Raw genomic sequence first — 24,469 nt, forward strand, 5'->3', positions numbered from 1 at the left:
ACACACACACACACACACACACACACACACACACACACACACACACACACACACACACACACACGTACATGCATACATACAATGGAAAATATATCCTCTTTACCAGACCAGTTATATCTATGTTGATGGGCTGAGAAGTGGTGGAGCGGGGGAGGTGAAGGGGAGGGAGAAGGGGAAGGGGAAGGGGAAGGGGAAGGAGGAAGGGGAAGGGGAAGGGGATGATGGAAAGGGAAGAAGGAATGTCACTAGATGGAATAGTGACACTCACCAGGCAGAAAAATAATGGTGATGGTAATGCTAATGATGGTGATTGTGGTGGTGGTCGTGGTGGTAGTAGTAGTAGTAATAGTAGCAGTAGTTTAGTAGTAGTAGTAGTAGTAGTAGTAGTAGTAGTAGTAGTAGTAGTAGTAGTAGTAGTAGTAGTAGTAGTAGTAGTACAATAATTCTACATTTCAAATATCTTTCTACATTCTTTACCCTTCTTACTATTCTTTCTTTTAGCTTCATTTTACATATTCTTCTTTCTCACTTTATTAGTTTCTCTAAGACGGGTCGAGGAGGGTGAGCTGGGAGGAAAGACCAGAGAGAGAGAGAGAGAGAGAGAGAGAGAGAGAGAGAGGAGAAGTGGCCACACAGCGCATCATTTCCTCCCCTCCCCTCCCCTCCCTTCCTCTTCCTTTCCCTCCTCCCTTCCCCCCCCCAACGGCAAGGGAAGGTTGGCGGGGAAAGCACCTCCTCCTGCTGGCCGCTCACCCGGATGCATCGAGCAAGGTGTTCTGTGTTGGTACAGTCACTAAATCATCCATTGTGCCCGCCACGTGTCTCTCTCTCTCTCTCTCTCTCTCTCTCTCTCTCTCTCGTTTTTTCGTCCATACTATTTTGTTATTTTATATTTTGTACCTTTTTTTTTTCTTTTGTCTCTTTCTCTTCCTCTTTTCTCTCTATCTTCCTCTTTTCTCTCTTTCTCTACCTTCTCTCTCTCTCTCTCTCTCTCTCTCTCTCTCTCTCTCTCTCTCTCTCTCTCTCTCTCTCTCTCCACCTTTTCTCTCCCCAGCCTCCTCATCACCTCACGTCGCCATTTATTCCCGTTGGTAGGAAGACAGAGCGAGTGTTGACATCCGTGGCTGTGTAGTAAGCTGTTCACACTAACACTCAAATATTTCATTGTCACCCATTATCTTGCACGCGTCACCCCCACTCATGCCTTCCCGCCTCGCCTTCCCCCAGCGCCCTTCCCCGTATCGTCTGCTGCACCCAAGGCTCTAGAACTCAGAAACACCTCTCTCTCTCTCTCTCTCTCTCTCTCTCTCTCTCTCTCTCTCTCTCTCTCTCTCTCTCTCTCTCTCTCCCACCGTAATCGTTTTTCTAAGGCCACAAATATGGTTGGTCGTGTTCTTGAGAAGTTTGGTCTTGTTAGTAATGCAGAGGTTTTGTTAAAGTGTCACTAGAACAGTATAAACACTCTTAAAGAACACTGTGACTTTTTTCATAGCCCTCTGAAAGAAGTAAGGTTGCGGTACAGAAGTGTTTTAGGATATGGTCACCAGATGCCACTGTTTTCACGTCTCTTGTTTAATGGTTGAGAGAAACAGGGTAACTTTTCTATTTTTTTCTTTTCTTTTCTTTTTCTTGTCTTTTCTTTGTTTTGCTTTTTGTCATGCGTGGAGGTGACTGGACGTGATAAAAAAAAAGGGACGGGAGGGGAAAAAAGGGAAAAGCAAAGTATGCTAATTGGCCGATCTGAAGAAGACGAAGACGAAGAAAAGAAAAGAAGAAAAAAGAATTTGAAATAAGGAGAAAGAAGAAACACCCATGAAGACACGAAAAGTCATCACTGTGGCCCTTGAAATTATACTTTATAAGAAAAAAACAAGAAGCAAGAAAGAAAAGACATGAAGAAGAAGAAGAAGAAGAAGAAGGAAAGAAAGAAAGAAAGAGAGAAAGAAAGAAGAAAACAGAAATAAACCAAACAGTATAAGAGGAAGAGAAGTGACTGATGAAATAAAGTATTTGTGTATTATGGTAAGAGATAAAACTGCTTCAAGAAACACAAAGAAAGAAAAGGTGATAGGAAGAGGAAAAACTAATATGACATATCCTGTGATAAAGAAGAAGAAGAAGAAGAAGAAGAAGAGGATGATGATGATGATTATGAGGATGAAACAAGAAGAAAAGAAGAAGATGATGATGATGATGAGGATGAGGATGAAACAAGAAGAAGAAAAAAAAATAGAGAAAATCCTAAATGCAGACTTATTTAGTATTGTATTCTCAAAAGTTTCAGCGTCTTGCTTCGAGAATTTCAACAATCATTAGAGAAACTTAAAAGGCAGTTCAGGGAAGTTTTCAGGATTCTAGATATAATTCAAGCAAAAATCTTCATTAACAACAGGAAAAACATGTATGGTAACTCGAGTAATAATTTCAGTGAAGGAAACTGTTGAAAATTACGGCCTTTAGTAAGATTATAGCAAGTTTCGAAGGTCTTATGATTCTAGTGATAGTTTAAATAGGAGTCTTCATTATCAACTGAAAAAAAACCACTCTTAAAAACGCGATTAGGCATCTCTGTTGGCTTTAAAATCAGTACTGACGAGGGAAAAATGTGTTTGAGAAATTTTAACGAGTTTCAAAAGTTTAAAGTGGTAGTTTAAACAGATATCCACACTATCGACTGGAAAAAAAAACAGCCTTGGAACTCAACTAGCCATCTCTGTAGCCTTTAAAATCATTACTGATGAGGGAAAAGTGTAATTGAGAATCCGGACCTTTACTTTCTGTTGTGCAAAATCGCAGTAACCGTATAGACAAGACGTGCCTGTTTGGAATTAAATACAGTGAGAAAATGAAGAGAACAATGCATAAATTTTGGATAACAAGAGGAAAATAAGGGAAAGAGAAAGAAGAAAGCAGAAGACCAACACAGCGAGAAACAACACATTAGGGAGTGCTGTTCAAAAGACAACACTTCCAACCAACAACTTTATTCAACTACGCTTTCCTTTCAGTCAGCTGGCAATGCCCTCACTAAATTTCATACATTCATAGCGGAGAAGAGGACTCAGGACTTTGGGAAGAACATCAGGTGCAGTAGCAATGAGTGTGGTGAATTGTAAACACTCTTACACAACTCTGCGGGTTTGGTGCGCCTTCAGTCACACTCAACCGCAAAGTGTTTAACCGCCTTTATACCATGACGCGTTTCTATATTCATTCTACTTATTATTTGGTGATTTTATACAGCTTCAGAAACTTATGTGGAGATGAGAATAATGAAGACTCTGGCCATTAATCTTCTGACCTCCATAGATTCTTCTTAATGTAAATAAAATGGTCTAATCACATCAACAATTCATGATAAAAATGCGTTCCTGTACTGAAGTGTTTAAACTACCACTAGAATTATGAAGCCTTTGAAACTCGTTAAGATTCACTGTCTCCCGTAATCTGTTCCTTCCACTGAAATGATTACTCGTGTTCCCATTGATGTTTTTTTTTTTTCTTTAAGTTGATAATGAAAGTTCTGTTTAAATTATAACTAGAATCATGAAATCTTTGAAACACGTTAAAATTTCACTACCGCCCGTAATCCTAAACGTTATTCCCTTTACTGAAATGATTGCTCGTGTTTCCATGGGTGATTTTTTTTTTTCAAGTTGACAATGAAGATTATTTAGATTATAACTAGAATCATGAAAACTCCTCTGTACTGCCATTTTGACTTTTACTGCTCTGGGCGTCTTTTGGTGACCTCCTGAGCAATGTAGACGGTGTTTTGAATGGACGTTAGAAAAAAGAAAAAAAAAAAAAAAGGAGAGAATAAGATAATAATTATGTAATGTTTTTGCATGGGAATATGTAGAAAAAACGTGAATAGAAGGATAACCTAGTATCATCCATTCTAAAGAACTGTTAACACTAAAGTTATAAGGGATTATGGGAAAGTATTATCATTGATAGGCTCGTGGAATGAAGAGTTTACGAACATGCGCCCTTACGTGACGTACCCTTGTATTTGAAATCACTTCCGTGCCGCACCTTCACTACACTCAAAAGGCTCTACTTGATATAATACGGGTTTTCAAGAGTACTTTTTTTATGAGTGCAGTGACAGATTAACAAGATTTATGCATTGTTAACAGGAGAAACACTCATCATCACTGTGGTATTTTTAAATAGTCGTAGTGGAAGAGCGAAACATTACTCAAGCGGGAGGAAGTCACGTCACGTTCACGAAAAATCTTGTTGCTGGAAATGCACCTCAAATGATAGTAGCTGAATGATAAGTCGCTCTTGTTACTTTGGAAAAATCTCTCCTCCCAACCCACTACATTCCAAAGACTTAAGTTAAATTCATACGACTCTAAGGGTGATTTATAATTTTTTATAGTTCCAGTGACAGATTAAGTGCTCCTGAAGGAAGTGTAGCTCTTGTTACTTTGGAAACTAATGACGGAGATTTTCCCTTGACTTCTTCACCTCTGCGCACCTTCTCCACTACATTCCAAAGACTCTAGTTGAAGGTATACAAGTTCTAAGAGTGTTTTTATGGCTCAAATGACAGATTAATAAGATTTCTTCATCGTTACTAGGAGAAACAATCCTGAGAACCAGTCTAATCATCTCTGTGGTCTTTGAGTCGTGATGAGAAAGCAAAGAGGTTCAAAATACTGGTCAGACTCACTACTTATTCTTCAGTAAATGCGCTGCGTCAGTATAAATAGCCTTACGAGTTTTTGTCCTGTTAAAAAAAAAGAAAAGAAAAGAGTAAAGGATGGAGAGGAAAGGCAAGGTTTTATCTATAAAGTTTTCTGAAAATTGAAGTGAAAAAGTGATGATCTCATTGACGTGAATTTGTGGTCCTGGAGGCACGAACAGGCGCGGCGTGGAGGCCTCATTACCATGCTGGCCCCGACCTTCACCTGCAGCCCCGTCACTCGCCGACACCTGTTTGCTCGCCGCCCGACACGACACCCGCCGCCACCTTCCCCGCCTCCGTCAAATAATCCATCTCCGGGTCATTTATTCACCCATCACCCATCACCCATCATCCATTAAGACTACATACATACATACATCACGCAGCACGACCTTACATCACCCACCATCCATCATGCCCCTGCGCCCTCCGATATCCTCCCCATCATATACCACTCCCTACCTCCCTCCCTCCCTCATTTCCTTCTGCAGGGATTACTTACATCAGCAGAGGATGTCGAGCGTTTGTCTTTCCAATGGCTTTCCTTTTTGTCGAGTTGATTTTCTTGCTCTTGTTGTTGCTGCTGCTGAGTTTTTATTTTTCTCTTTTTTTTTTTTTTCATTTATTTTTTCTCGTGTTTTGAAATTGAGTCTGGTTCTTATAAAGTATAATTTCAAGGACCATAGTGATGACTTTTAGTGTTTTCATGGGTGTTTCCTTTTGAAATAGTGTAGAATACCAGGTTTCATCATTAAACGGTTACGAAAGCATCATTTGAAAACCCTAATGACTTTCGCTGGAGCCTGTTAAAAGTTAATCGGCTCTGATCTTATGGTGTTTAGGAATACAACAGGTTCATGAGTCACTGTATATGTAAACACACACCTGTGCCGCTAGGAAACACCTTGGGGAGAGACAGCCAGGCACAGCGCTCCCTCCTCTCTCCTCTCTGCCCGCCAACCGCCAGTCACGGGAAAAAAAAAAAAAATGAAAGAAGAGGCCGCTTGGTGCGTGTATCCGGGAGGCATTTTACTGCATGCTGCAAAAAGACATGTCCGCACCGCACTGCCCCACGGCCCACTCCTTCCCTCGCCCTCAGACCTTCCCTGCAGCGTGAACCAGTGAATTCCTCACAAGCCCCGCCTCTGGGTCAGCGACGAGTGTTCCAGTGGCGGGCGGGGCGGAGGCGCGGACAGGAAGACAAGCTTGTTATCTGTTGTGAAGTGTTAGGCAGGAAAAAAAGGAGGACAGAAAGGTGGACAGACACATGAAAAGAAGAATGGGGATTTAACAGTGATGATGCTGACATATTTTTATTTTTGTTTTTATCATTATATTACGTAGAGTTTTGTCCTCTGTCGTCAAGTGCTAAGCAAGAAAGGTAGTAGACAGGCAAGTAGAATCTGATAAATGCAGATAGAAGACTTGAAAGCTGACATTGCGGACAGATAGAGAAATTTGTCATCTGTTGTGAAATAACTGGCAAGAATGGTAGACAGACGTGCAATTCATGTCACGCTACGGAAAAAGCTCAGAGCTTATCCTGACCGATCTCTGAGTGAGACTGAGACCACACCACACACCACACACTGGGACAGCGAGGTCACAACAACACGGGTTACATCCTGTAACAAATTGCAGCTAGGTGAACACGGGCTACACATTTAAAGACTCGTCCATTTGCGTCGCCGCGCCGGGAACAGGAACACGCGGATCTCCTCAGTTGTGAGCTGAGCATGCTAACTACTACACTGCAAGGTGTATAGTTTCAGGTAGAACATTGATATATGCAGTGAGAGAAAAACTAAGATTTAATGTCAAATGTTTTTATATGAATGAACAGAAAGTAAATGGGAGGTAGACAGCCCCATTCGAACCCTGTATATACAACTAAGTACTAAGTACTCACGGTTCTGTCCTGTCACCCACTCTCTTTCTATTATTCATTAATGACCTTCTTAACCAAACTTCTTGCCCTATCCACTCCTACGTTGATGATACCACCCTACATCTTTCCACGTTCTTTCAGAGACGTCCAACCCTTCAGGAAGTCAACAGATCACGCGGGGAAGCCACGGGACGCCTGACTTCCGATTGTGGCAGAGAAAATCTAGTAGTTTTCAATGCCTCAAAAACTCAATTCCTCCATCTATCAACTCGACACAACCTTCCAGACAACTATCCCCTCTTCTTCAATGACACTCAACTGTCTCCCTCTTCCACAATGAATATCCTCGGTCTGTCCTTTGCTCATAATCTTAACTGGAAACTTCACATCTCATCTCTTGCTAAAACAGCTTCTATGAAGTTAGGTGTTCTGAGGCGTCTCCGACAGTTTTTCTCGCCCCTCCAACTGCTTACTCTGTATAAGGGCCTTATCCGTCCCTGTATGGAGTACTCTTCGCATGTTTGGGGGTTCCAGTCACACAGCTTTGCTTGATAGGGTGGAATCGAAAGCTCTTCGTCTCATCAACTCCCTCCTCTGACTAACTGTCTTCAGTCTCTTTCTCACCGCCGAAATGTTGCATCCCTTTCTATATTTTATCGCTATTTTCATGGTAACTGTTCTACTGATCTTGCTAACTGCATGCCTCTCCTCCTCCTGCGGCCACGCTGCACAAGGCTTTCTTCTTCCTCTCATCCCTATTCTGTCCAACTCTCTAATGCAAGAGTTAACCAGTACGCTCAATCATTCATCCCTTTCACTGGTAAACTCTGGAACTCCCTCCCTGCATCTGTATTTCCGAATTCCTACAACTTGTCTTCTTTTAAGAGGGAGGTATCGAGGCATTTGCTCCCCTAATTCTGGCTGACGGTTTTGGCACTTTTTGAACTCTTTAGAGAGCCAGCGCTCAAGTGGGCCTTTTCAACTTTCTTTTTTTTGCCCTTGACTGGCTCTCTTCCCTACGTAAAAAAAAAAAAAAAAAAGTACTAAGTACACACACACACACACACACGCCCAGTAGCTCAGTGGTTAGAGCGCTGGATTCACAAGCCAGAGGACCGGGGTTCGATTCCCCGGTCGGGTGGAGATATTTGGGTGTGTCTCCTTTCACGTGTAGCCCCTGTTCACCTAGCAGTGAGTAGGTACGGGATGTAAATCGAGGAGTTGTGACCTTGTTGTCCCGGTGTGTGGTGTGTGCCTGGTCTCAGGCCTATCCGAAGATCGGAAATAATGAGCCCTGAGCTCGTTCCGTAGCGTAACGTCTGGCTGTCTCGTCAGAGACTGCAGCAGATCAAACAGTGAAACACACACACACCGCGTAGTGTAGTGGTTAGCACGCTCGACTCACAATCGAGAGGGCCGGATTCGAGTCTCGAGAGGGCCGGGTTCGAGTCCCGGCGCAGCGAGGCAAATGGGCGTGGCTCTTAATGTGTAGCCCCTGTTCACCTAGCAGTAAACAGGTACGGGATGTAACTCGAGGGGTTGTGGCCTCGCTTTCCCGGTGTGTGTTGTGTGTGATGTGGTCTCAGTCCTACCCGAAGATCGGTCTATGAGCTCTGAGCTCGCTCCGTAATGGGATAGACTGGCTGGGTGACCAGTAGGCAACCGTGGTGAATTACACACACACACACACACACACACACACACACACACACACACTCATAAATGGAAACATGGATACTGGACACTATGAGCCCCGCTCAACCCTGTACAATACAACTAGGTAAATACACACACACACACACACACACACACACACACAATTAGGTCTGCCTGCTTATGTAGCAAAGAAGACAAAAAGAGAATTAAGAGTTGCTTATATGAATATATAAGTGTAAGCTGCTCGTATAACAAAGCTTTCAGTACAATGGACTGAGGTAGCCGAGACAAAAACGGCCTTCTCTTCATTCTGCCTGTGAGGGAACAGTTTGCAGTGAGACACAAGGCTAGGCGCGGCAGCAGAGTGAGGTGCCCTGAGTTCTGTCACGCCACGCCTTGCTTCCTTCCAGTGTTATTTTCATTTCAGTCAGAAGCAAAAAATGTTTCGTTGTCTTTTCTTGTTCGGCATTGTCGCGAGCCTCGCCCTCGGGTTGGGCGCCCAAACGGAGACCCTACCATCCCCTAATAGCAAGGTAGTGGGGACCTCGGGTCCTGGAGAACCCTTAGCTCCTCTGATCACTGAAAAAAAGGAACTTGAGAAAGACATCTGTGATACAGGTAAGACTCGAAATGTTACAGCACTTGACTTAGAGAATGGGGCAAAGAAGGTCGTGGTAACAGAGAAAAGGGTTGAAGAGTTTCCTGAGAATGTTACAAAGGAAGTGACTGTAACGAAAAAGGCCGTGAAGGACCTTCGAATGAAACACAGGAAAACACTGTTGTTGAGCGGAAGATTGTCAAGGAAGTAGACTCAGAGAGTGATACACCGAAGAAAAACGTCACTATAGAGATTGAGTCGGAAAATAAGATTTGTGACAATAAGACAGAGCCAGACACGCCAGCCACGAAGCCCACTGCTGCACCTGTCGCGCCCAGCCAAAGTAAACACGACCTGGAAACGGAACTTGAACACTTGAAGCACGAAGAAGGAAAGGTAAAAGACGATTTGAAGAAAGAAGAGGATAAAACCGAAAAGGTGGAGCCTGTTGTCGAAACAGAAGAGGTGGGAAAGGAAACAAAAAAACAAATATCTTGCGATCAGTGTCGCAAAGAACTTGCGGTATTAGAGGCGCTAAATAAAAAACTGTTTGCTGTGCTGAAAAAGCTGATAATAAGAATGACTCCCAAGATGAAGGAAGAGATCGCCAAGGAGATAATGCAGGAGGCCGGCGCTCCGCCAACAGCGACAGAAGAGAAACCTGTAATAGTCACGAGCGTCGAGACAGAGACACCAACTGCAGCCAAGATCAAGGAAGAAATTTTGGAGAAGCCCATCGTTACTAAGGAGGTGACAGAGGCGTAACCTGTCTCGCGAGCCTCATGTGAGAGACCTGAGAGTCTCGCCAGAGTGGCCTCGTGGCCATATGGCACATAACACGCCTCACCTCATGTACTTTGTCTTTAATTATCATTACTAACCATCACTCACTTTGTTATTATCATTATCATTTTTATTACTATCATCATTATTATCATCATCATCATCATCATCATCATCATCATCATCATCATCATCATCATCATCTCATACGGGTGTCTCCGATAGCATGACTGTGTAGTGTGCATGGATCCCTCACGCGTCGATACCAGTCCACACTAAAGCGTCTGTTTGCACAAGGTGAGGACAACAAAACTACTGCTCTTCCAAATGTTCATCCTGCAGTACGAAGCTCTGATAAATATAATAGTTACTGTTCAAAAGTTTTTCTCTTTCCCCGTTGAGAGAAAATCTAAGAGCAAGTGGAAAACTATGCTATAAGTTCGTTCTGTCTCTGTGATATAAAACGATTCTTGTCTGTCTATCTGACTATATCTGTTTGGATGTCTATCTCTATACCAACAACCCGGCAATGCACACAGACAACGCACAACACACTCACACAACACACACTCTTAGCCTTTCAGCCCATGGTCGAGGGAGAGAATACTGGACGCTCTCTCTCTCTCTCTCTCTCTCTCTCTCTCTCTCTCTCTCTCTCTCTCTCTGTATACATAATGAATGAAAGCTTGACAAATGAACAATAACTACGCGAATAGAATCATTAACTGGCGGAGAGAAATACGTGGTCTCTCTCTCTCTCTCTCTCTCTCTCTCTCTCTCTCTCTCTCTCTCTCTCTCTCTCATCTAGAACACTTAAGACTGAGAGCATTGGGCCAAATTTTTATAACTACCTATAATAATAATAATAATAATAATAATAATAATAATAATAATAATAATAATAAGAAGAAGAAGAAGAAGGAAAAAAAAAGATAAAGAAGAGGGTTAAAAGAACAGAGTGGGCCGTGTTTCGTGAGTGTGGTGTCAAGGGGAGGCTGTGGTGAGAGACAAAGACCTCGGAGCATTTTGTGATGAGAAATGCGCGAAATAGCAATGAAAGGTTTATTACTCGTGCATCCTGTTCTGATGTCGTAATTTCAGACCTTTCTGTGTTTTTTTTTTTCATTTTCGAGTTTCCAAAGTTAGTGATTCTTTTTATTAATTTATTTTATTTTTTTTCAGAGCCTTCATATAATATTACTTTTAGTTAATGGAGGACTCTGAATTGTTGATGGTAAAAACATCCACAAGAATCTAGCTAATCTCTTACTTCACTGGCACACACACACACACACACACACACACACACACACACACACACACACACACACACACACACACACACACACACACACAGAAACTGATCCTGAGAGAAGAATATGACATTAGAAGCACAAGATTGCATAGTTAAAAACTGAGGAAGGGAAGATGTCTGAGAGATGTTAAGAAATATAGTTTCCTGCAAAGATGTGTTGAGACTTCAACAGTCTGAGTGAGGAAGTGGTGTCAGCAGAGTTTGCATAGCTTTGAAGAAAAATTGGATAAGTGTAGATATGGAGACGGGGCCACACGAGCGTAAAGCCCAGGCCCTTTAAAACTACAACTAGGTAAATACAACTAGGTAAATACACACACACACACAATTAGGTCTGCCTGCTTATGTAGCACAGAAGACAAAAAGAGAATCAAGAGTTGCTTATATAAGTATATAAGTGTAAACTGCTCGTATAACAAAGCTTTCAGTACAATGGACTGAGGTAGCCGAGACAAAAACGGCCTTCTCTTCATTCTGCCTGTGAGGGAACAGTTTGCAGTGAGACACAAGGCTAGGCGCGGCAGCAGAGTGAGGTGCCCTGAGTTCTGTCACGCCACGCCTTGCTTCCTTCCAGTGTTATTTTCATTTCAGTCAGAAGCAAAAAATGTTTCGTTGTCTTTTCTTGTTCGGCATTGTCGCGAGCCTCGCCCTCGGGTTGGGCGCCCAAACGGAGGTCCTGCTATCCCCCAATAGCACGGTAACGGGGACATCGGCACCCGAGGAGCCCGTGACTCCTCTTACCACTGAAAAAAAGGAACTTGAGAAAGACATCTGTGATACAGGCAAGACTCGAAATGTTACAGCACTTGACTTAGAGAATGGGCCAAAGAAGGTCGTGGTAACAGAGAAAAGGGTTGAAGAGTCCCCTGAGAATGTTACGAAGGAAGTGACTGTAACGAAAAAGGCCGTGAAGGGACCTTCGAATGAAACACAGGAAAACACTGTTGTTGAGCGGAAGATTGTCAAGGAAGTAGACTCAGAGAGTGATACACCGAAGAAAAACGTCACTATAGAGATTGAGTCGGAAAATAAGATTTGTGACAATAAGACAGAGCCAGACACGCCAGCCACGAAGCCCACTGCTGCACCTGTCGCGCCCAGCCAAAGTAAACACGACCTGGAAACGGAACTTGAACACTTGAAGCACGAAGAAGGAAAGGTAAAGGAAGATTTGAAGAAAGAAGAGGATAAAACCGAAAAGGTGGAGCCTGTTGTCGAAACAGAAGAGGTGGGAAAGGAAACAAAAAAACAAATATCTTGCGATCAGTGCCGCAAAGATCTTGCGATGCATAAATCGGCAAACAGAAAACTGATTATTATGTTGAAGAAGATATTAATGAGAATGACTCCCAAGATGAGAGAACAGACCGCCAAGGTGATAATGCAGGAGGCCGGCGCTCCGGCAACAGCGACAGAAGAGAAGCCTGTAATAGCCACGAGCGTCGAGACAGAGACACCAACTGCAGCCAAGATCAAGGAAGAAATTTTGGAGGAGAAGCCCATCGTTACTAAGGAGGTGACAGAGGCGTAACCTGTCTCGCGAGCTTCATGTGAGAGTCCTGAGAGTCTCGCCAGAGTGGCCACTTGGCCTATGGCACATAACACGCCTCACCTCATGTACTTTGTCTTTAATTATCATTACTAACCATCACTCACTTTCGTTATCATTATTATTATTATTATTATTATTATTATTATTATTATTATTATTATTATTATTATTATTATTATTATCTCCCCTGCCACCGCAACAACACATCAACTTCCCACCCACCCCTTTTCTCTCTCTCTCTCTCTCTCTCTCTCTCTCTCTCTCTCTCTCTCTCTCTCTCTCTCTCTCTCTCTCTCTCTCTCTCTCTCTCTCTCTCTCTCTCTCACATCAAGAAAACTTAACACAGAGAGCATTGGACCAAATTTTTATAACCACCCATAATAATGATAATAATAATGATAATAAGGGGAGAGGGGAGGAGGAGGAGATAGCCAGCATATGTGCATAAATAACTCTGCCTCAGGGTACATTTCTTTCTGCTTTATTAATGGAGTTGGCATTGTTTTGATATTTTATTTGTTATTTGTAAGGTGAAGTAAGTCTGTATCGTAGGCCGTCAGTTTCTCCCACACCCAGCAGGCGAGGGAGGAGGATAGCATTGTTGTTGCTGCATCGGTTGTGGACTTCACCGATACAGATGGCATATACCTGTTAAGTCACCTGGCGAAGACAGGGTCGACGACTCACTGCCAGGATGAAGACAGGAGGAAGTTCCGCAGGTAATCTGGCAGGTAATGAGTGCCAGAGGTGGAATTTCAGTACAGCAGCATTACTGGTCGAGCAATAGGTAATTTATATTAGTTTTTAGTTTGTCGTGTAAGTACACTCCAGGTGTTGTGGCTTACGTAAGTATATCAAATTATTAGTTTATACAATTTATGTAGACAAGGTGAATTGAGGCAGGTCACTAAATGTCCTGACACTACCGGGAAATCTTTCACCAGTTTAATCACCACGAAAATCACCAGAGTCAATCACACACTGAGAGTTACGGCACACACTTGTCAACGTCACGCCACCCAAGGAAGGTCTGAGATGGCGCGCCCAGCGGGCACCGTGAGGTGTGGTGGTGGTGTTGCAGGCAGTGATACGGAAATTACTTACACATTTGGATATTGGGGCTAATAAGGTATGTTAGTTATTCAGATGTATTTCATTAAAGTGGCTTAAAATTATTGTTAATAGTTTTAGTATCTATCAAGGTTAAAGAGTATTTGACATGATTCACTGTATGGCAACTTAAACAGACGCGTCTTCAGCCCATCAGAAGTGAGAGTGCTGCCTTCGTGTTCCTCCTGGCGCCAACCTGCTGGTTGTAGCCTTCGTGTTCCTCCTGGCGCCAACCTGCTGGTTGTAAAACAGCCTTTTCACATATTTCTTAACTATGTGTATAATTCGGTCTCTGTATAATGTTTTTAGTGTTTCTATGAATATTTCGTTGCTTTTGTATTGCTTTCCGTGCCTCTGTTTGGTAAATATGTGGCGTATCGTTCTGTTTTGTGGCCTAAATAAGACCCAGCTGGGACCATAAAATATAGATTGCCATAATTGGCTTTTTTATTTCAAGCTATAACTAAGTCTCTATCATTTCACAGAATCGCTTACGCTCTTTTAATTGCTTCACACTGCCATTGAATAAAAATATGTGCGTTTTAATTATGGTGCTTATTCCTTTCAAAGCGCACGGGTTCGAATCCTGTCCACGGTCCGAGTGTAGGTTGGGCTTCCTCACTCGGGGCAACGGTTTCCTAGCGGGTGGGCTTTGAGATAGGAGGTACCCTAAAAGTATCCCGTTTAGCCCATAAATTCCCGTGAAAAGCCCACATGGTATAAAAAAAAAGGTAGAAAGCAGAGGTTTGTTTTCATTGGTTTACATCTTAACGTGATGGTAAAGCTCCTAGATTGTTTTACAAGAGAGCTCAGATTCTGTAAAGTGCGTTAACATTCTCGTTAAGCCAACATGGCTGGTCTTAACAGTGGTTTATAATGTATTAGTTTTAATGCTTTGTTTCTTACATTTATATTTTTCATGCGTTCACAGTACCACCACGCCGCTTACACCATCATCACAACACACCACCACCACCACCACCACCACCACCATCACCACAGTACCACCATCAGACACCACCACAACCAATACCACAGTCCTTACCACCATCAGACCACCACATCCTACCACAACAGTGGGTTATGCAAATTACATATGCCTATATTGACCACACCACCACCACCACACACCATCACACCATTGCATACTTGTCGCCCAGACTTGTCCAGCCCCGCCAACCAACCGCTACCTCTGCCCTGTCCCTCCTTGGCCGCCTCAGCAAGGTTCCTCCACCCGGCGCCCATCATACAGCTCTTTTTCACGTATTTCTTAACTCTATAATTGGGTGTATGTGTTATGTTTTCTGTGTTTCTATGAATATATGGTTGCTTTTGAAGTGTCTCCCGTGCCTGTTTGGTAAATATGCAGCGTTCAGTGGTGTTTTGTGGCCTAAATAAGAGCCAGCTGATGCCGTAAAATTTAGATTACCATAATCAGCCTTTTTTTTTTTCAAACTTTAACTGAGTGTGTATTGTTTCACAGAATCGCTTCTGGTCTTTTAAGTGTGTCACACTGCCATTGAGTGAAATATGTGGGTTTGTAATGGTGGGAGGTGGTGGGAGGTGGAAGGTGGGAGATGGCGTGGCGACGTGGTGCTGATGGTGGTTGTCAGTAGCAGTGATTTTCTTTGAGACGTATTGGTGTGTGGTATGGTGTAGTGTGGTGTTGAGTGGTGACGGTGTGTGTGTGTGTGTGTGTGTGTGTGTGTGTGTGTGTGTGTGTGTGTGTGTGTGTGTGTGCGTGCGTGCGTGCGTGCGTCTGTGTGTACTATTTGTTTTAGATGAGCATAATATATAATGATTCTTGGTTTTATAGTAATATGGACTACAAACTGTATTGCTAAATTGAAGAGTATGAAGTTATAGCATTATATTCACTTCATTCACTCCCCCAGGCTTGTCAGTGCCCCCGAACGCCCACACACGCCTGCCACATCCTGACGCAGTATACGAGGGGAGCGGAGTGGCACAGGTTGTAGTAGTGGGCCCTAAACTTCCACTTTTCTGTGTTACATTCTCTTTTTTCTGGACACACTTCACTTTTCCTCTGTGAGTGCCAGTTTCACATTTTCTGTATCACGTTCTTTCTCTTTTAAACACGCTGACCAGACCACATTTGGACTATGCGGTACAATTCTATTCTCCACACTATAGGAAGGATATAGCTCTACTGGAGTCAGTGCAAAGGAGGATGTCTAAAAAGATACAGGAGGTGAGGGATATTCCCTATGAAACGAGACTGAAGAAACTCAAGCTGCATTCCTTAGAGAGACGTAGGTTAAGAGGAAACCTGATAGAAGTATAAGGGTTTGAACGAAGGGGACATGAACGAAATTCTTAGTATCAGTAGCGGGGACAGAACCAGAAATAATGGGTTTAAACTTGAAAAATTCAGGTTTAGAAGAGAAATGAGAAGAAACTGGTTTTCAAACAGTGGTTGATGAGTGGAACGGACTCAGTGGTCATGTGGTCAGGGCTGAGTCAATAGGGAGCTTTAAAAGATTAGATAAATTTATGAATGGAGATAATAAATGGAATTGGTAGCTTTAATCATACACGCACTGCCACGTGTAGGCCTGGCGGCCTTTTGTAGCTTCCCTCTTTTCTTATGTTCATAATTATGTTCTCTAGTCTTTCGTTTCTGAAAATTTCATTTACTTACCACAGACTTACATGCACTTGTCTTATAGTTACACGTTATGTATCTCCTTCATTTCTTTTTATTCTTTAAACACCACCACTTGTGCAGCTTACTGATTCTTCTCTGATCGACACACACACACACACACACACACACACACACACACACACACACACACACACACACACACACACACACACAGATAGATAGATAGATAGATAGCCATTTATTGACCACAACCAAATATTACGGTTACAGGAGGACTTGGAAGGTATGGCCCATCAAAATGTTTTTTTATAAGAAAGTGTAAATTAATGGTTTAAAATATGAAGCTTAAAACACATAAAAAGTCCATTTATACAAACAAGCATGAAACGTCTAAATCAAGCTATTTCACACAAAAAATCCTAAAAAATATATTCCCTTGAGATATGACGTATCCTACATCAACCCCTCTCCCCCATCACACACAGACAATTTAAATTCCTACCACGCGAGTAACACACACACACACACACACACACACACACACACACACACACACACACACACACACACACACTCTCTCTCTCTCTCTCTCTCTCTCTCTCTCTCTCTCTCTCTCTCTCTCATCACGAGAGAGAGAGAGAGAGAGAGAGAGAAAAAAAAGTGGAAATCAATGTCCAGAAAGAAAGAACAAGAAGAACAAGAATAAGAACAAAAATACCAGTATGTTTTGGTTTCTTAGTGTCAATAATTAACAAACGTGTGTGTGTGTGTGTGTGTGTGTGTGTGTGTGTGTGTGTGTGTGTGTGTGTGTGTGTGTGTGTGTGTACCTACATAGATAAATAGATCAACAAGTTAGTAGATGGATAGATAGTTAGATAGATATTCTCATTAACCACAAAACATGGCACAACATTCGAGTAAAGAAGTAATCAAAATAGCGTAATGATATCCATGCAACGTTCATTATGAGAGGGGGAGGTAATTGTTTTCTAAATGCGATGATACGGACAGGAATACAGGCAAGAACTGACCTAGAAATTGACGTAACCTCATTGTCTACGTAAGAGAGAGAGAGAGAGAGAGAGAGAGAGAGAGAGAGAGAGAGAGAGAGAGAGAGATTTAACACTTCCACCAACATTACACTCAACAAAGAAAACGAGGAATCTAGTGAATGAGTAACAAAGCTTCTACATTCGAGGAAACCTATAGATACATCACATTCCTGTCTGGTTGCCATGGAGAGGCTAGGCTATACATGCTCTACGCGCTCCACACACACCAACACCATGCGCGCTTACTCCGATGTTCTTTTCTTCTTATCCTCCACTGATAAGCATTAAACTTATTTTGAGAGTTTAGGACGCAGTGGGGGGGACAATTTCGTGGTCCTATTAGCAGAGAATAAGAATAAAACACATGGGAGGAGGAGGGGAAGGGAGGAAGGAGGGGGGTTATATTGGGGGAGGGTCTTGCATGTGCGTTGGGGCTGAGTGACTAAGTGACATTTTTCCCTCATCACCTCAGTATTGATTCCGTGGAAGTTTACATAGAAGGAACGGTTTTAACTGGTGATATTGTTAGGTATCCATGTTAAAAAGTCCGTGATTCAGTTCCGCTAAGCTCTGGGACGCGTGAAAACCTGATATGAGAAAGGAAATCATGTGAAGATGTGGAGGTTCCTGGCATCTGATCATCCGGGACCCCAGTGGCCGCGAATTCCACAGTAAGGTAAGGAAGCGCGTGTGTGGAGTAAGTGTTCCGCCCCCTTACTCCATCCTTTCCCTATTACTGTTACTTATACTCTTCCTCTGCTGGATATTACAGCCCCAAAGATAAATAAAGCCAACAAACCATCCATACACGTAAGTAAAAGTGGTGTTTGGATGTTTATAATGGTTAGATAGATATTATGAGTGAATTGGAATGCATTTATGAGGTTATGGTGTTTAATCGCTTTAGACTTGAGTGATTTGTGATGATTCTGTCCGTAATTGTATGTATGAAGGAAAGAAGCGTTGGTTATAAGGAGTGGTGTTGGATGAAGAGGTTCAGGCAGTGGGTGGTTGTAATGGTCAGGTTATAATGAGTGGTTTGGAATGCGTTTTGTGAAATTGTGGAGTTTAATTACATTGGGGTTCGTGTGTGTGTGTGTGTGTGTGTGTGTTGGTTGTACAGAGAAATATATTGTAGTGTATTTGTCATTAAGAGATTTACATATGTTTATTTATGTTTAGAGTTACAATATAAATTACATACGCGCAATGTAATGACAGTGACAAATAACGATAATGATATTAGTGATGATAATGATAACGATGATGATAATGATAGTGTTGATAGAAAATAATAATAATAATGTGGAATCTTAGGTACGTACAGTACATGATGATGAATATGGTAATGATGATGATGATGATGATGATGACGATTATCATTTTTATATATGGGTGTTTTTCTTTATAGTAATGGAAAAATGTGTTAGATGGCCGGACTATCACGATATATATATATATATATATATATATATATATATATATATATATATATATATATATATATATATATAGAGAGAGAGAGAGAGAGAGAGAGAGAGAGAGAGAGAGAGAGAGAGAGAGAGAGAGAGAGAGAGAGAGAGAGAGAGAGAGAGAGAGAAGATAAACTGGCAAAAAAAGGGACATTTGGATATAAAAAAAACAACATATATATAAAAGTAACAGACATACAGACAGATTTTTACAGACGAAAAGTACGCAATTATAATAAAAACAACAGACAGACAGGGACAGACAGACAGGCAGATGAACAGCCAGGCAGACACACGAACGCACAGACAAAGAGATATTTAGACAACAAAAACAACTAAAGAAATTGAAGGGAAAAGAAAGAGAAAAAAGATAATTACTCAAGAAGAAAAATTACAAAATAGTAATAACACACACACACACACACACACACACACACACACACACACACACACACACACACACACACACACACACACACACACATCCAAAACAGGTATTCTTGTATTATCTGGATTATACTAAGGGAGAGAGAGAGAGAGAGAGAGAGAGAGAGAGAGAGAGAGAGAGAGAGAGAGAGAGAGAGAGAGAGGTTGGGGGTGTGGGGGCAGAATTATATGCAGTTCAAAGTATGTATTGATGGGTGGGACTGGCTGAGGACTTAACAAACTCATTCCTGTGAGTGATGTATTAGTGTGGTTGGTGGAAGTGCCTGTGAGGTGAAGGAGGAATGTGTGTTACTTCTCGTGTTTGGTTTATTTATTCATATCTGTCTGTCTGTCTGTCTGTCTGCTTGGATGGATTTGCGTGGCGGTTTTTTTTTTTTATATATTTCTATCTTATTTTACTTTATTTCTTTTCCCTTTCTTTCCTCCATTCATTTATTCATACATTCATTCATTGTTTTTATATGTTTGTTTTTGTCCTTCCTTTCTGTTTAAATGTCTGTGTTTTAAAAGTTAAAGTTTGTTGGTTTTCGTTCCGGTATCCACCACATCTGGTGCTCTCCAGAACGTCAACCAGGAGAACTCAACTCCCCACAGTGGCGCTCCAACCTAACCTCCCAGTAAACAGCTAAAACTCACGAGCCAGAGCGAGAGACTATCTGCCAACCTTAGCAATGCCAGGCCAGCGCTTTACCACTGTTCTAGCTAGAGACTTTCTGCCTGTTTGTCTGTCTCCGTCTGTCCGTTCGTCTGTCTGCCTGTCTGTCTGTCCGTTCGTCTGTCTGTTTATCTATCTATCTGTGTGTGTGTGTGTGTGTGTGTGTGTGTGTGTGTGTGTGTGTCTGTCTGTCTGTGTCCATTCGTCTGTCTGTCCGTATGTATGTATGTATGCCTGTCTGTTTATCTGTTTGCCTGTCTGTCTGTTCATCAGTATTTATCATGTATTATTTTATCAATTCTTTAAATTCAAGAGAAATGTTTGTTTGATATATTTATCTATTGATTTGTTTGTTTATTTATTTATTTATTTCATCTGGCTGTCTGTCTGTCTGTCTGTCCTTCTGTTTATTTATTTATTTATTTATTTATTTCATCTGTCTGTCTGTCTGTCTGTCTGTCCTTCTGTTTGTTTATTTATTTATTTATTTATTTATTCATTTATTTTGCATACATTTAGTGCATTGGTTTATATGTCTATCAACACACAAACTTGCTTATTTATACTGTTTGGTGCTTGATTCTTGAACATTCTGCTCTTGTTAGTGTGCTTGGTTGCCTGACTTTGTGCATGATTGGTCTTGTTAGCATGTTGCTTCTGTATTTCCATCTTCCTACCACTTCACTTCTTTCGAGAGGAATATTTCAAGACTTTTGTCCAAGACTTTTGGTTAACTATCACTCTTTTAGGGAACTGGCAATCAAGTGGGCCTTTTTATTTTTATTCTTTTATTTATTTTTGTTGTTGTCCTTGGTCAGCTTCCATTCTTGCATTAAAAAGTTGTTTATATTTGTTAAAAGACAATAAAAAGCTGTGTCACCTCTGTCTCTCTCATTCACTTAGTCATTGCTTGCTTGTTTGTTTGTTTTTCTTTTATTCTTTCCTTTCTCTTTTCCTGATTATTGGAATTTATTTGTATTATTTAGGGAATTCTCTCTTTCTTTTTCCCTTTCTTCTTTTATTTTCCTTTCTTTACCTTATCATATTTTTTTTTATTTCAATGATTTATGTATGGAATTTCTCTTGTTGCTTTGTTTCTTTTTTTTATCTTTTTCATTCTTTTCTTCTTTCATTTCTTTTCCTCCTCACATTTGATTATTTGAAGTATTTGTGTCACACGTGGAATTAGTAACGCTTCTTCAGTCACTCATCCACTCACCTGGCTAATCACGACATCCCGGTAATCAATTAACAGGTGTGCATTCCAGGATCCAATACCACTTCCTCCACCTTATCTAACCTGTTTACATTCTTTCCCTTATTACCTTATTGACCACGCCGCCACCTCTCTCTCTCTCTCTCTCTCTCTCTCTCTCTCTCTCTCTCCTCAAGGGCCACACCTTTAATCAAGCACAATCAATAGGTAACGCCCGGGTGCCAGGTAGTCCGCTGACCCTCACCTCATCACCCCAGGAATGCCTCTCTCCTGTCCAATTTACACGTGGGAATGTTAACCTGGGAATGTGTGTACCGTACCTGGGATTTTTTTTTTTTTTTTTTTTTTGTGTTTGTGTGCGTTTTCTTTTTCTTTTTTTATTCGTGTGTTTTCTTTTATTGTTTTTAGTGTTTTAGAATGGACGTGTTTTTTTTTTCCTCTCTGTTTTCTTTGTTCTTCAGTTATGTTTTGACAGTTTTTTTTTCTATTTATTTTTTCATTTCTCTTCAATTACCTCGTTCTTCTCTTTTTGTCTCATTATTTCTCTCACTGTCTGTCTCTATTTCTCTCAGTCTCTATCTTTGTCTCTCTGTCTCTGTGTCTGTCTCTCTCTGCCTCTCTGATTCTCTCTGTCTCTGTTTCTCTGTCTCTCTCTCTCTCTCTCTCTCTCTCTCTCTCTCTCTCTCTCTCTCTCTCTCTCTCTCTCTCTCTCTCTCTCTCTCTCTCTCTCTCTCTCTCTCTCTCTCTCTCTCTCTCTCTCTCTCTCTCTCTCTCTCTCTCTCTCTCTCTCTCTCTCAATCAAGGTAGGAATTTATTCATATCTTGAGAAATTTTTGTGTGATTTTATTTTCAATTGTTTTTATTAGTTTTATTTGACTTTATTTTGTCTTATTTGCTTGTCTGTCTGTGTGTTTTTCTTTCATTCTTTCTTTTTCTTTATTTACTTACTTATTTGTTACTTTATTCTTTTCTTTTTTCTTTCTTCAATCATTTGCTTTTTATTTGTTTTTATTTTGTTCTTTCTTTATTTTGTTCGTCTGTTTATCTATCTATCCAACTATCTAACTATCTATCTATTTTTCTTTCTTTCTTTAATTTTGCTTTAATACATAACTGTTTATTTGTACTTTCTTTTTCCTTTCCCTTTTTGTCTTTCTTCCTTCCTTGCTTCCTTCCTTCCTTCGTTCCTTCGTTCCTTTTTTCCTTCCTTCCTTTTTTCGTTCGTTCGTTCGTTCGTTCGTTCGTTCGTTCGTTCGTTCCTTCCTTCCTTCCTTCCTTCCTTCCTTCCTTCCTTCCTTCCTTCCTTCCTTCCTTCCTTCCTTCCTTCCTTCCTTCCTTTCTTCCTTCCTTCCTTCCTTCCTTCCTTCCTTCCTTCCTTCCTTCCTTGAATACTTTACTAATTTATTTGTTTTATTTTCAATTCACACATTGGAATTCTGCAACACCTTTTTATGGGAATGCATTATACTAAACTGTGACCTTGAAACATGTCCAGTCGATAACTTAAATAAAGGTGATAATTTCAACTTAATCCCTTCAGTACTGGGACACGTTTATATATTTGTTCTGCTTACTGTTTGGTGTGATTTTAAACAGCTTCAGAAACTTATGTGGGGATTAAAATAGTGTAGACTTTGGCTATTAATCTTCTGACCTCCATAGACTCTTCCTGATGTAAATAAAATCGTCTAATTATACCCAAAAGTCATGGTAAAAATGTGTCTTGATACTGAAGGGGTTAACAAGAGAATAAGTTCTTGAAAATTGATTGTTTCACTGATACTTAACGTGAATTTACACGTTGGACTCTTCATCGTGTTTAGGAATTGATCTTACTAAGTGTACGCGGAGGTTTGGCAGTCTTGAAAGGAAAGCGGGAAGTTCTTAACCCCCTCAGTACCATGACGCCTTTTCATATCGATTCTACTTACTATTTGGTGAGTTTACAAAGCCTCAGAAGGTTATGTGGGAATTAGAATAGGGAAGATTCTGGCCATCAATCTTCTGACCTCCATAGAAGCGTCCTAGTGTAAATAAAATTGCCTAATCGTACACAAATCTCATGGTAGAAATATGTCCCAGTACTGAGGAGGTTAAAAGTTACTCCTTTCATTGGTATTTGATCCATTTTCTTAATCACGAACTACTCTGATGCTTTTCCTTGTTTCATTGTCCAGCCACCTCCGATCATCACGCCGGTTAGATATTGAATTATCCTCTCTATATATTTTATTCTCTATTTATTTTCTCTAATTGCTGCTCGATGTTGTCTTGTCATTCTTTTGTTTCATTTATTTAGTTTAATCTAATTTCATCTATTTCATTTATTTTATCTATTTCCTTATTTGTTTGTTTTATTCATCTCAGAATCAAGCTCTGACTTTATTTGATTTACTTGCATTTATATTGATTTTTTAAGATTATCTTGGAGAGAGAGAGAGAGAGAGAGAGAGAGAGAGAGAGAGAGAGAGAGAGAGAGAGAGAGAGAGATAGAGAGAGAGAGTTAATCTACCTAAGAAATGTTCTTAATCAATCTGAAAAAAAGACCATCGTAACATTCAGCCTTTGGGAATTACTGACTTATTAAATTATATAAAGAAAAGTTAGAGAGAGAAAAACTGGGACACCTGATCTGTCGACCTGCGTGGAATTCAGGACACGGTAACGTAAGGCGGACATAACGTGTGTGTGTGTGTGTGTGTGTGTGTGTGTGTGTGTGTGTGTGTGTGTGTGTGTGTGTGTGTGTATGAAAATGTATTAGAAAACTGACCTAATTATATCTGAATAAAAGAGAAATCTGTAAAGAAAGACATGAAACAAACTTAGTTACACTTTGATGACGATAAAAACATGAAAGTAATGAAAATGATGATATATGAAATCTTAAAATGTGAAGACGAATCGTAAAGGCAAGACTGATACAAAAACATGATGCACAAACAAATATTTCTTAGTTAAAGCTGAAAAACAAGAATATGATAGAAGCAATAAAATCAATGGAGACGAGTCGTGAATATATCAATAATGCACTGATATAAACACTCATACTAATGCAATTGACATCATACTACAGGAAGGATGTACTACCTAACCTACGTAACCTATCCTTACCTAACCTAACCTAACCTAACCTAACCCAAACCAATCCAACCCTACCAAACCAAACCTTAACTTAACGTAACCTAATCTAACCCAACCCAACCTTAACCTAACCAAACCTTAACCTAACCTAACCTAACCTAACCTAACCTACCTAACCTGCTCTAACCTGGCCCAATCTAAAGAAACCTAACCTATCCTATTCTATCCTAATATTAACCTACCCTAACTAAGTCTATTACAATTAGCACGAAGGAGAATGGCTTAAAGGACACAGTAGATGAGGGAAATTCCTTAC

General features: G+C 40.9%; 1 protein-coding gene across 4 annotated transcripts in view; it reads left to right on the forward strand.

The window, feature by feature from the left end:
• The window catches only part of LOC123506902 (AN1-type zinc finger protein 4-like), an 87,234-nt gene that overhangs the window by 38,115 nt on the left and 24,650 nt on the right, over positions 1–24,469 (forward strand). For 3 of the 4 annotated variants that reach the window (XM_045259284.1, XM_045259287.1, XM_045259288.1), the window contains exon 1: positions 17,957–18,092. The exons of the other annotated variant lie outside the window; for it this stretch is intronic. The gene's annotated coding sequence lies outside the window, so the exon portion shown is untranslated. Of the gene's footprint in view, positions 1–17,956; positions 18,093–24,469 lie in introns of those variants that run through there. 4 annotated transcript variants of the gene reach the window in all.

This window comes from Portunus trituberculatus, chromosome 21 (assembly GCF_017591435.1).
Source record: "Portunus trituberculatus isolate SZX2019 chromosome 21, ASM1759143v1, whole genome shotgun sequence".
Classification (NCBI taxonomy): Eukaryota; Metazoa; Arthropoda; class Malacostraca; order Decapoda; family Portunidae; genus Portunus; species Portunus trituberculatus.